Below are 14,694 nucleotides of genomic sequence, written 5' to 3' on the forward strand. Positions count from 1 at the left end.
CATTAAAGGGAAAAAATAAAAATATATATACTTGTTTAACTCAACACATTAAGATAATTTGGTAACAATACAATGAAAAGAACACATAATTCAAACATTTTGTTAATGAAAAATCCAAGGCTACTACAAATCTGCAATCAAGTAAATATGGTCTAAAAAATTAAACTCAGATAGCCAAATGTAAATTAATATTTAACCTGTACATGAAAGAATCAGGAAATGGAGAAGCATAATCACATGGTCCAATTAAAGTCTGACAAATAATATTTCGCAAGTTTATAGAATACATAATGATATGAGAGCCAGAGACAAAATTCACATGGAGACTTATTTAAGAATCTTGACTAAAACTTTTGAGTTAGAAAACCCACTGAACAAAGATACACTTAACATAGAACCTTGTCAAAATAAAAACCCATTGAACAAAGATAAAATGACCATGCCTAAGACTCCAATTAACCATCACCATCAAAGACCTCAATGCGAAACACAAGTTTAAATTTTTAATGCTAAATGGAGTAAATAAAAAATTTAAAAAGACAAAAATATATCAATTTTAAGGAGGAAAAAAGTTGGTTACGGGGAAAGAAGCTGCTGCAGCCCTCAGACCATGTATTCGTGAACAGTGAAGCTTATGATTTTCATTAAGAGCCTTCCCACATTTTAAAACAAAAACAAAAACAAAAACAACAACAACAACAACAACAACCACCACCACCACCACCACCACCACAACCACAACCAGCAGCCAACAGCGACTAGTAGCCTAGAACACATGCTGGTGGGCTCACTGGATGCGTCGATGGGGGTTCAAAATGAAAATCAAAATAACTGTCACAGTGCAATTTGAAGTCATCATTGGGCAGATGAAACGGCTTCAATGCTCTTTCAATGTAATTAAGGGTTAAAGAAATCAAATAAGTGACCTCATCAATTGAGGAATACTAGGAGAAAAAAATAGGTAGTCTAAAACATCTAGAGAAATGGTAGAAATTGGAAAGGAATCAGAAATTACCTACTATAACCATAGCCAAGCAAGAGCCACATGCATTTTAGAAAAGGAACCAAAATGCCTAAAATTAATGTCAATCTTAAGACAGGTGTGTGACTGACCAAAGTTTATTGTCAAAATTCATTTTTTTACTATTATAACATGCCACAGTTTAAAAGAAATAACAATAAGCAAGCAAGTATGAAATAATTTCACCATTTGAAAAAAAAAAAAAAATCTAATTGGAACATGAATAGTAACCAAAAGCACCACTTACAACCAAAAGGAATTAAAGAACAAGGGAGCAATAAAGGTTTTACAAACTAATAAGTTAGAATTGACTGAGTCAAATAGTGTACTTCTAATCACCATCTAGCAGTTCAAGAATTCAAACATTAGATTTCTAATAAAATAGGAGAAGGGTACTACTGAGATAAATCCCCCATATCTCATAGTCATAGCTATAGCCATATCTCATAATAATGATGATGACAACAGAGAAAACATAGTAAAGGCTGATGAAGAAAATCAATTGAGTTTTTAATCATTGAACAAACGCAGATAGAGATAAATTACTTGGGTGCATATGGGTATTTTCAATGCACTAAATTTTGACCCAACAATATATATAATAAAAAAAATTTATGGAGTATCAGAAACAGCTTTCTAGTCTGCATTTCCATCAATAAATAAAAACTTCTCAGAGCCCAGTGCATTTATCATCTTTCACAACAAAAACAAAAACCCAGATATAAGAAATGCAGGTAAATGAAAGAAAAAAAAAAAAAAAAAGGCCCTCAGATCTCATAGCTTTGAATGATCATCCACGGTTGTTTTTTTTAAGGCAATGGGCATTCATCAAAAGCCTTTACAAACCACCACCATAGAAAATAAATTTTGTGTGTGTATATATATATATATATGATAAAAGAAGAGTAGAAGGTGGTCGTGGTTGTGGTGGTAGTGAAAGGTGGTGTTGAGTAAAGATCTGATAATGAATTGAAAAACCATGCCTAACCGCTCAATAAAATTTTGGTGTACATCATTGGGCAAAAAATTAAGGACTATTCTACCAAACAATAATTATAACACAGAGACAGAGGAAATGAAAGCAAGGTGATGACTGAAGAGAGAAGATAAAATTAGGTTTCCATTCCTGGATTTTATAGTGGATAATTTTACCCAAAAAAAACCTTGCTTTCCCGAATAGGCTTTGTTTGAAGATTTGGGCCTTCCTTGGTCTGTTACAAAATAAGAAAGCCCACTGATATTGTGTTCACATGGACTGGCTCTAGCATTGTGGGCTTGTGGCACTAGCATTTATAATATCACTTCTAAATCAAAGGTTAAGTTTGTCTTTATATTTTTGTAGTAGTTAATTTGTTCTATGTTATTTTCATATTACAGTCAATTTGGTCTCTAGATTTTGAGTTCACAATCAATTTTTAACTTACAGTCAATTTGGTCTCTATATTTTTATTATTATTATATTAGACACATAAATCTTAAGTATGCCAACTGTATAAATCGTTTGTCATATATGTATTTTCCGTTAGTAAGTTGACGATTAGATTGGTTGCAATTTAAAAATAACATTGACCAAAATGAATGATCTAAATTAACTATGACCCTAAAATGTAGAGACTAAAGTAATATTTTTACCTAGATCAAAATCATCTTTAACATCATATATTCATATCTATTATAATTTAATTACAAGTCACCACTTCAACCATTGTGAAATTTGTTATGGCTTTAGACAGACTCAAAATGAAACTACAAATTTATTTATTTAGTTAGTTATTTGTGTTTTTAGTAATATTATTTCAACTCTAGTAAAAAGAACCATACTCAAATCCTCTTCCCCAATTTAAAAAAAAAAAAAATTAAACAAAAGTATTAAATTCATTCATATCATGTAACAGACAAGGCAAAAGGAAGTTAGGACAATCTTCTACACAAATCTAGGAGTTACAATTAACACCTCCTTTGCCAAAGTATATAAGCAACATGACTCTGCTATTTCCTACTACAATAATAACTGAAATCTCTAAATCTTTTAGCAAACCGCCTAATATTATATACTCCAAGTAGCATGAAGAACCCACCAAATATCATATGCCATAACTTTAAGAGGAACATTGTCACTCTCAAGTCTCATTGATGATAAATTGGTTGAGGCCCAAATCAGTAGAAGGACATCCTTTGTAGGTTATGAGGCAACTTGATGATCTTGTGAAGGAGGAGTTTCGTATAAGGCTTGTATAAGAATTCACTCTCTCCATAGTCATTAGTTACATTTTTCTTTATACAGGAAGTGGATTGTTAACAAATTAAAAAAGCTGCCTTTTAGCATGACATTTTTTAAAATATTTTTTGGTGCCCTTCGAACCATCTTAATAAGCTCTTAAATATAAAGGTTTGTTATTGAAATGTAACATATATGGCTACCTCACCTATGAGTCTTGCATTGCGCTGAGAACTTCTTTAGGAATTCATACCCTAGAGAAGGGATTTGGGCCTAGTCTAGATCACCTCTATTTCTGTGGTCCGTTCTATATTATTGCTCAATTCTTCATCCCAAATATTGAAATTTTAGATGTTTAACTCATTAAAATGCTTAAATATAAAAGTCTAAGAATATAGATTTTATTACCATAAAAGAGCTCATTGATGTAATAATATTTTGATTTAGATTCTCTTTTAAGATTTTGCCATGTAACGACTAAACTAAAAAATATACTTTTATCCCATGAGAAAAAAGACACATGGCAGAATCTTAAAATGTGAACTTAAGGAACAACACCTAAATACTATACCTAAGTCTTGCCCTTTGTACATGAACAAAACTTATATACAGTAACTTAGGTACTATTCCCTTAAATTCACTTCTTAAAATTTTGCCATGTGGTGACTTAACTAAAAAATATATTTTCATTCCATAAGAAAAAAGACACATGGCAAAATTTTAAGATTTGAACCTAAGAAATAGCATCTAGATATTGTACCTAAGTCTTGCCTTTTGTATATTTAGGTCCCCCCCCCCCCCCCCCCCAGAAGAAATTCCTAGTTCTGCCATTGAAAGATTAGGTCTAATTAATGGGTGCGCATTTGTTAATGGATCATTTTATGAAATTTTTAATACCATTTTCATGATAAATATAAAAAATTGTAACAAAAAACAATTGTTTTTGCAAACCAATACTTTTAGAACATCTGTTAACTTTTCCTTATAAATAAAGTGTTATTGTTTTATTAGAATAATTGCAGTAACAATCGGCCCTCCATCAATGTCGACAATATGATTGATCTTTGCAAACCAACATCAAGCCCCTTTGAATTAAAATAAATTTTGATTTTGATTTTTTTATTTATAAATTGTATACAATGACAACTTTTCTCAATAAATAATTATAATGCCAAAAGGAGTAATATAATTTAGTCAAAATTTAAGCATTTTGTCATAAAAATTAATATGGATTACATGTTGTATATCTTTAATAATTATAAGGAAAAATTATAAATACCATCCTACTTGATGAGACATGTATTCTAAAATTAATGGAATTTGGTAATATAGTAAGTACCAACAATACTAAAATACTAGAGAAGGACCATCGCATACCCTTCACAAGTATAAGTACTTATGGGATGTAGGGAGTAAGAGTAGGGATGACAATTTTTCCCCGCCTCTTCCTGCTTCGCCCCACAAACGTGGTGAGGTGGGGATGGGGCAAAACTTTAGCCCTGCACCACGGGGCGGGGCAGGGATGGGTTTAGACTTTTTAAACCCACCCCGCCCCGCATAATTAAGGGTTATAATTGTAAATTGTAAAATTTTCATACCTTAAAACCCTACTATTTAAATAAAGATATCAATATTAGTTTATTTTATTCTTCCCAATGTGGTTCTTTGCCTTTATTTTGTCATATGTTATACTATGAGATTTTTTTATTTTTTATGATTGCCTTGTTAAACACTTTGATATATTATTCAATTATTTCTAAAAATTGATTTAATTTGATGGGATAAATTCATTTGTAATTCCAAGTATATTTTTATTAATGAAATAGGTTTCATTAAAAAAAATGTACCAATTGTAGGACAAATTAACAAAAGTAGTAGAGTTTTACGAGATGGGGCAAGGTTTTGCGAGGCCCCTAGGGGCGGAGACGGGGCAAGAAAATTTTCCCCCTCATGCGGGGTGGGGCAGGGATGGGGCAAGACAAAATCTTGTGGGGCAAGGGCGAAGACCCCATCTTTCGAACCCGCTCCGCCCCATTGTCATCCCTAGGTAAGAGTTGGGGCACATTTAGTAGACTGTAATAGACACTGTAATGTAATATATATTCTTATGGTATAACTATTCGGTTGTTTTGTTATGTTTTTATTACAATAAATAATTATTCCTTATGAATAGCTATTCTTCAAAATGAGGGATAACTATTCTTTATCAAAAGTACTGAATATCTATTCCTTCACCTTATGTAATAACTTTTTTAAAAAGTTTCCTAAAAGGCTATTAGTTGTCACATCTTCAAAAGGAAAAAAAAAAAAAATTTATTGTTAATTATTAGCACTATTTTGAACACCCTAAAATAAGTGTATTTTAGGAAATTTGACTTAAAAATAATTTAATTACACCTTCTTGTTATACTCAACTAAATTGTAGATGCATATTCAGGATTCTATTCCTAAATGGTCACCAAAATAATTAATAGTAATACTTATTACATTCCAACTTAATGTATCCCTTATAATACTTATTCCTATTCCCATGTAATAATCATTACAATGTATCAAACGTGCCCTTAGAATTCAAGCCTCCAAGAAGGTGATTCACATACATATCTTATATATATACTTAGATTGTGTTAAAGTAGAATTTCTATTATATATATATATATATATATATATATAATAAAAAAAATAAAAAAACGAGAGGATATTTATATACAAATTAAAAAATATTGAAAAGAAAGGAGAATATTCTCTTTATTTAACTTCCACCGTTCCGCCTCATTAATAATTTGTATTTATGTCAAAAAAATCAATTAATATATATATGGTATGGTATATATTCTTTGAGATAAAAAGAGAATATTCTCTTTATTTAATTTCCACCTCAACGTCATTGATAATTTGCATTTATGTCAAAACAACAATTAATCATCATATATTTTAACCTTTCATCTCATTAAGTTTTTGCATTTATGTCAAATATTAATTAATTATCATGTATTAATGATATAAATACATTTATTTTAATTTAATAATTATCATGACAAAATTTAGATAAAATTCTTTACGCATATTTATAGAATAGGAAGAGAAGAAATGTGAATAAAAAGGATAAGTTGAGGAAGCAATATTAATGAGAGAGCTTCACACACATATACATAATTTTTTTTTTTTTTTGGTAGGCAAGAATTGAACACAAATTTTTTATTCAGAAACTTTACCAGTTAAGGGTTAAGCTAACTAGAACCCTCACATACATATACACTTAAATTAAACTATAATATAATTCTTGTTTTGTCAAAAAAAAAAAAAAAAAACTAAGTGCTAGCATATGAGCATTCCCATCAGGTATATACTATGAGTTTATATTTCTTAGAGCATTCTCGTTAGGGGAAAAAAATAATAAAAAATGAGTAGCAACTTGCTACAGTAGGGTGTTATTAATAACATCTTAATATAATAAGGTGCTAAAAAATTTAAAATTTAGTACCATTGATGTAGGGGCCTTTTTAGTGGTTTTGTTACTAAAAATAGCTTTTAGCATTTATCCCACTTTTGATGAGAATGCTCTTCCTAGTTTATATTTTACTTTTTAAAAACTATTAGCTTGCTTTTATCATGTCACGTATTTTGAAATTGTTGTTAAGTAGAATGTTAGGTTATGTTTGGTATCAGTTTTTGTTTTCTATTTTCAAAAACTTATTTTTGGAAATATATAAAAAAAAAAAAAAAAAAAAAAAAAAAAAAAAAACAATTTTCTTATATTTTTGAAATCAAAAACATGTTTGGTTAGTTGAAATTAAAAAGATAATTTTTTGAAGAAAAAAATAGAAAATACTAAAATATGTTATTACTAGGGTTTGAACTTTAATGTTAACTTATTAAATGAGATAAATTCATTAAAATAAATGCGTATTTTTATTGACTTTTGAAAATTAGAAACTGAAAACAACATTTTACATGTTTTCAGTTTCTTTTACAAAATGAGTTTTGAGAACGGTTTTTGTTTTTTGTCCATTTTGGGTTGCCAAACAAGTTTTTTAGTCTCAAAAATAGAAAATTGTTTTTGGAAACAGAAAATAAGGGGAAAAAACAGTTACCAAACATACCCTTATTGTTCTTGATCAGCGAAAATAGTTAAAAATATGTTGGAGTAAATATAAAAATAATAAAACATGTACATGTGTTATTTGGTTGAAGGATTTTAGAAATATATATATAAATATATATATATATATATTTATATATATTAGACTCATCACACATTTGCACATACAATGAAGATTTTTTTTATTCTCAGGAAAAAAAAAAAAAAAAAAAACTTGCAGGTCACCCCGCCATATCCTGAATTTTAAAGTACTAATTTTACTGAAAGTTTTCCTTATTGACACTGTTTCAGTATTTCTTAACCCAAAAAAAAATAAAAAATAGACATTGTAGAGATCTCATCTTTAGTAATCCGCGGCTTGATATGGCATTTAACTATATCGTAGCTTTTGTTTTCCTAACAAGGAGATATCAATGGTTGTTCACTCACTTACAATTGCATTGCAAACCAAATTTTTTTAAGGAGAGAGAAAAAGTTTGCTATTAATTACATAAATAGTTGGAAAGCAATAAATAGTCAACTATGTTTTTTTAGCCGTTAGATCTCTCAGTGATCTATGGTGTAAAAATTGTATAACTTTTACAGAGTCACACCAAGTGTAATTTGGACCCTAACATTCATGCCAATTTTCATATCAATTTGATGCTATTTACTATTCAATCCATAAATTTATCTTCCATGCATTATTTTAAACTATAAAAAATTGAATTTAAATAATTGATTGATAATATGACTATTAGTCTTTAATCACTTTGAAATTTTGCAAGTATAGAAAATATATAAAGATAATGTAATCTAATGATGGATATATCAAAATTCATATCTAATTAAAAAATTTTGGGTGGTGTAATATTGTTTAAAGTTACATTAGGGGTAACTTAAACCCAACCCATACATATATATATATAAGATGAGTTCAAGTTACGCATTTTTTAAATTATTGATTTTCATTAAATCTAATGGTTAAAAAAACATTAATGACATGCCATATCTAATATCATTAAGTCATTGGAGGAGTTTATGGAGGTCCCGTCAGATGAGTCAACTAAAATACCCCCAAAATTTTAAAACGATCAAAATACCCTTGAAATATCTAAAATGACCAAAGTAACCTTAAAACCTTCAGCATGACCAATAAGTTATATTTTTGGCAATTTCAAGAAAAGTTTTGGTCATTTAGAAGTTTCGAGGCATTTTTAGTCATTTTAGAGATTTCAGGGTATTTTGGTCATTTTAGAGGTTTCATGGGTTTTTTGTCGTTTTGAGCTTTCGAGGCTATTTTGGTCATTTTTGAGATTTCAGGGTATTTTGGTCATTTTAAAGGTTTTATGGGTATTTTTTGTCATTTTGAGGTTTCATGATTTTATTTTATTTTATTTATTTATTATTATTGTTTTTAGGTTTTGGAGCCATTTTGGTTATTTTAGAGGTTTCATGAGTATTTTTGGTCATTTTAAGGTTTCAAGGGGTACTTTGGTCATTTTAAAGATTTAGGGGTATTTTTTTTAAGAGGTTTTGGGGCTATTTTAATCAATTTAGAGTTTTTAGGGGTATTTTAGTTTTTGTTGTTGTTGTTGTTTACGGTGTACAAGGTATTTTGGAGGTTTTAGGAGTATTTGGGTCATTTTGGAGGTTTTAGGGGCATTTTGGTCATTTTGAAAGTTTTGTGGGTATTTTGGTTATTTGTAAGTTTTAGAGTATTTTGGTTATTTTTAAGTTTTGGGGGGTATTTTGGTCATTTGAGAGGGTTTTAGGGGTATTTTGGTCATTTTTCAAGTTTTAAGGGGGTATTTTGATTTTTTTTTAGAGATATTTTGGCTATTTTAGAGGTTTTAGGGGTATTTTAGTTGTATTTATTCATTGATTAATGGGTAATTGAGTGGGTTGAGTTTTACCTATAATAATTGGGTTAGGTTGGGTTTGAATTATAATTAGCTGGTTAAATAGGTTATAATGGGTAAATGAGTTTTATGTAGTCACTCCATTTATGCCCAACCCAAACCCTACCTATTTGACAATTAAGTTTTTGTGTCTATCCAAAGAATGGATAAAACACTAGAGGAAAATTAGATAAGAACAATCAAATTCTTGTTTTTGCATTAAAAAAAAAAAAAATTCTATTTGAGAATTTGCTTACATTAATTAATATTCTTTTTGCAGAGATTTTGACATGGATGATGCAATTATTTCACTTCCTTTTGAGTGTGAGCCTAGCGTACTTAGTGTTTGGCGTTATCATTATGTGCCTGCACTAGTTGTCATGACTTGTGTTTTTGCGCTCATTATGTCGATGCTCTACGTGGCATACCATTATGGACTTATTAGGATTAGAGTTTACTCCCAGATTCCTGTGATTGTGTTTCATGATGGGTCTCATGTTCCCTATAACACGGAGAAGTGTTGTATTTGTCTGCATTGCTTTGTTGATGGAGATGAGTTGTCGAGTCTTCCACCATGCAGGCATGTGTTCCATCGCAGTTGCATTGCACCCTACTTGGCTCTAGCCTCTACATGCCCCTATTGTTGAGGTGTCATTTCATTTGGAGATGATTGAGTGGGACTTCCAAATGATGGGATGAGGATGCTCCATAGTAGGGTTTTTTTTTTTTTTTTTTTGGTGGTGTGTTACATTCTCCTGTATAGGCTCACTATTATGACTATGCTCATGTGTATAGTAGAATAAGTTTTTTTTTTTTTTTTTAAGAAAATATAGTAGCGTAAGTTAACCATGATTTATTAGTTATGTTTGATACATAATTAAAAACCTTGTCATACTATTATTGGTTACAGAAACCCAATTTTAGGTTCTGTCATGTGTTGTGTATGCTTCTTCTACAAATTAACCTTTATCCATATTTAACATGATTTAGACATAAAATTAATTAATTCATGTCAATTTCTCAAAAAAAAAAAAAAAAAAAATGGTGGCCACATGTCACTAATGACTCTGCTTTTATCATTAAATGTTATCGTAAATTTATATACCCATAATTATCCATATATATTTCCTATAATTACTCTGATTTTTATATTACCTCTGCGAATTCTTTTATTTTTAGGTAAATTACAACTTAATTACCTGTGATTTGATCAAAATTTAAATTACCTACTTGTGATTTCAATTTTGATACTTTACCCATTTGAGATTAGCTCAGTTAGAGTTCTGTAACTCACTTCTATTAAAAATATGGCTAAATATGTAACTTTGCTCCATTTTTATGTCACTCTTCTCCAAAAACACAAAATACATGACAATACAAGATAAAAAAGAATCCAGCAGAACACTTGTGTCATGAGATTTCAAACTATAGATAGACAACTTAAATTTCAGTTAAAACTCAGGCGAGTAAGAGCCTATTTGGTTAGAGATTTCTAGTATCGTTGTTCAAATGTTGTGAAAATATGTGTTGGTTAAAAAGTGTCGTGGAAATACATCTTTCAGTGTTAAAAACACTAAAAACTATTGTTTAAAATCTAGTACCAGACAACCTCTTAAAATGTTAAATTTCAAATCACATATAAGCAACTTAAATTTCGATCAAAGCACAAGTGAGAAAGTTGTAATTTGCCCTTTTATTTTTTATTTTTTGACAAGAGCCTCTTCACATTTTTTTTTTTCTTTCTGTTTTTAAAAACCCATCATATTCATTATTCTAAACGATTCAATTGAACTCACATTATTTTTTTTTTTTATATAAAAAAAAAAAAAAAAAAAAAAAAAAAAAAAAAAAACACTCCTAAACTTACTCATAGCCCAACGATGTCATTTTGCAAATCAAATTACTGAAATTAGTATAAGTTTCAAAGCCCCTCTTTATACTTTTTTTGTGTGCAAAACTTAGGTACTATACTTAGGTGTTATTCTTTAAATTTGCCTTACTAAAGTACTGTAACTAAGTTTTATCTTTTTTTTTTTTAAGAAAGTTTATTTAATCTTGGTAAAACGATGCTGAGCATACTGTCTTCCATCCTTCACCCTAAATACACGACCCTTAAGTTTACCTTCCCCAATACTCAACCCTTCTCTTTGGCCTGTGCACACCAACAGTCTCATGGCAACCCACGACCGTTACACTCTCTCTCCTCTTCCCTATAATGGCTCATGGTTGCCTTTCAAATTTAAACTTCCATTTGAACAGTTAATAACTAAAGAAAATATCAGCCCTGGACTGTTTGTATCATTGTTTCATGCATTATTATTTACTTTTAAAGTCGTAAGATCCAAGTGTTTGTTTGTTTGTTTTTTTAAATATATATATATATATATATTGATTATTCTCATCTATGGTACACTCCTGTGTCATGCACATTCTGCAATCCGTGAACTTCGAACGTGGTAAGCAAGGGCTTTTCTACATCTGTACTCCTGTATTTAATTTAAGCAACCATAGGCATGGCACATTTATTTAGGGTCAATATGAGATTGTAAAGGATAATCTTCTATTGATTCCCAACCAATTAAGTGGTTAATACTTAATACTTTGAAGGGCTTTGAGAAACCGTTAATGGCATGTTTTGGCTATGGAAGGACACTGTACAATTACAATCCTAAATTCCTAATGTCACATGGGGGTGTCAATGAATTAAAATGCATAAGCTGGGATGGGGCTCACCATACAAAAGCTGCCAATGTTGCAAATTCTTATACTTCATGATTAGCCCTTAAGCTATTGTTAAATAGGTGTTATCATTATAGAGATAATATTGATCTTAATATCGTTAAATATATATAGGTGCAATCATTATAGGGATAATAGAAATAATCTTTAGAATTAAATCTTTGAAGTTAATGAAATAGCTAGATCCAACTGAAATGGTAAAATGTTTTATTTCATTTTTTATAATTATTTTTATTCCAATTAACAGTGAAAAATAAGGAGATTTAAAGCCTCTACAAAATCGAAAACCAATGAGATAAATATTGCGCTAATAACATGTCCCGCGTATTGCCTAGTTCTAATTAAAAACCAAAGTATTGCTTACAAACAACAAAAAACCAAATTTCAATCAAATTTCAAATCTTCAGAACCAACCCACAACAAAAGAACATAATATGTAATTGTTTTGAAGTACACTTAAAGGAAAGCCACATTTGAAAGCCTACGAACTTAAATTGAAATGCACAATCCCAAATTGTGCAAATCAGTCAACATAATTTAATTGTTAGGGTTATTATTGAATTTAATAATGGATAATGAAATTTCCGTGCAATGACTAGGACTAGAATACTCATTAAAATCAACAAATTATGAGAAGGCCAATAGGAAATGCAAGGTTTTGTTTGAATACTGCTTATCGTAGAAAACTGAAAACATTGTAGCAAAATAATTTTTAAATGTGTGAATAATGCCATGGGACCCAGTTTTAAAACTCAGACACGCAAAATGTGTAACCTGCCGCTATCCAAACTCACATGCAATATGACCAACCAAAAATCTTTACTTATATTTTTCCTTTTTTGAAAAGAAAAGAACATATATGAACTCTAGATCTACTAAAACATCATTTACAACAATTTCATCGGCGAAACAATAAAACAAAGAACTATAAGTTAAAAGTAAACAACACTGACATGACTTAGCCATTGATTCAGCATTTTAAATATGTAGCAAAATCTTATGGATGGTTGGACCAAAGTAGCTATCCTCCATAGAGGACCTAAAAATTTTTCTCTAGTTACTGTTGTATGCAAAGATGCAAAGTTCATATTTATGTGTAATCACCAATTAGTCTCTATTCTCTATAGGTATGCTAATTCGAAAACCACTAATGACATCTCACTTAATTTGGGAGAAGAGAAAAGAATGGAATAAAATGAAAAAGAATTCTTTTAAAATATTCCTTTTAATATCTTTTTTAGAAGTTTAAATAGAAGGAAATAAAATGGATTGGTAGGAATACTCATTTGGTCAATTTTCACTATTCCCTTAAAATTTCAAATTTTCATTCCTCTAGAAATTTGTAAGATTTGAAAGGACTAAAATTAAGTTTACTGAAATTTTCACTAAAACTCCTAAAATATTTCTATATATTTAGATTTTTATATTAAAATTAAGGTTTAATAGTAATATTGTGAAAAAATGATTGTCTTACTTTCCTTCTATGTTACTCCCAAACAAGATTGTTTATCTGCCATTTCTTTATTTTAAAACATTCAAATATGATTACTTGATTTTATTCCATTCTATTCTATTTTCACACAAAAAAAAAGAAAAAAAATATTCTGCATTTTATTTGCATCATTCAATGATTCCTACATACATTGATATTTTCCTGCCACTCTTTTTATGTTCAGGTATTGAACAATGATTACTTTTCCGTTATGCCTACTACAATGATTTTATTTAGTTTATTTATTTTTTAAATTGTTATTTCGGTTGTTTCACTTTCATGTTTCATTCCTACTCTCCCTCCGACTATCAATCTTCTCTTTCCTCTATGCTTTAGTATTAAATTGAATCACTAATCTCTTAATTTTTTTTTGATACAAAATAAAAATTTTACTCTAGTCTAATCTAAGTATATAGGCATGTAAAACTTCATTCTAGAGACTTGAATCTTGGTTTTTATTTTTTCACACCTCACAAGTATTTATATTTATGGAGTAACTATTGTGCTAAGGCCTAAGGGTACACGGTTCTTAACTTTTTAAATTGTAACAGGCCTTGCATAAATTTAAATGCATAATAACTAATAGTTATTTTTAAAAAACATAACCAAAAATGTTCCGCTGACAATAGAGTATCCAATATTTACAAAAGAGGGGAAAAACTTCCAAATTGAGAGATGCCGCATTAAACCAACAATTAATAAAAGAAAAAACTTCAAAAACTATTTAGTGGCATCACAAATCACAATTGACAACACACGTTTATAGCCATTAATTTCCTTCAATAATGCTACATTATAATTATTATAAATGCATTCCACACTATAGTTATTATAAATGCATAATGGATAATAATTTTTTTTTTTTTTTTAAAAACTATAAAAATTATTCTGAGAGTACATGATAAGATTTTTTATTTTTTATTTATTTTTTTATTTTTTATATATAAAAAGAAAACCTTCCAAACAAGGAGAATGACTACTACAACGTATTATTCAATTAGATCTTCCATTTTTTTTAATCTTCTAAACTGTTAAATATTAGCAATGACATATTGTTGAATTATGATATATTCTATGTTGAATATGCTTGAATAGATGTGGAAGAGGGAAGCATAAAATAGGAATACAATAACATGAGAGTTATGTGGTTTAGCTTTATGGCCTACGTTCACAAAGGAAATCCTTAAGGACTACATCTTTATTATATAAGAGTGTAATAAAAAACCTGTGTTACAACTTATA

General features: G+C 29.3%; 1 pseudogene; it reads right to left on the bottom strand.

Moving 5' to 3' along the window:
• Window positions 1-1,640: 1,640 nt before the first annotated feature.
• LOC126710675 (small nucleolar RNA snoR118) lies at window positions 1,641-1,718 on the bottom strand (annotated as a pseudogene).
• Between the last annotated feature and the right edge of the window lie 12,976 nt (window positions 1,719-14,694).

The sequence above is a fragment of the Quercus robur genome, chromosome 12 (assembly GCF_932294415.1).
Source record: "Quercus robur chromosome 12, dhQueRobu3.1, whole genome shotgun sequence".
Taxonomy (NCBI): domain Eukaryota; kingdom Viridiplantae; phylum Streptophyta; class Magnoliopsida; order Fagales; family Fagaceae; genus Quercus; species Quercus robur.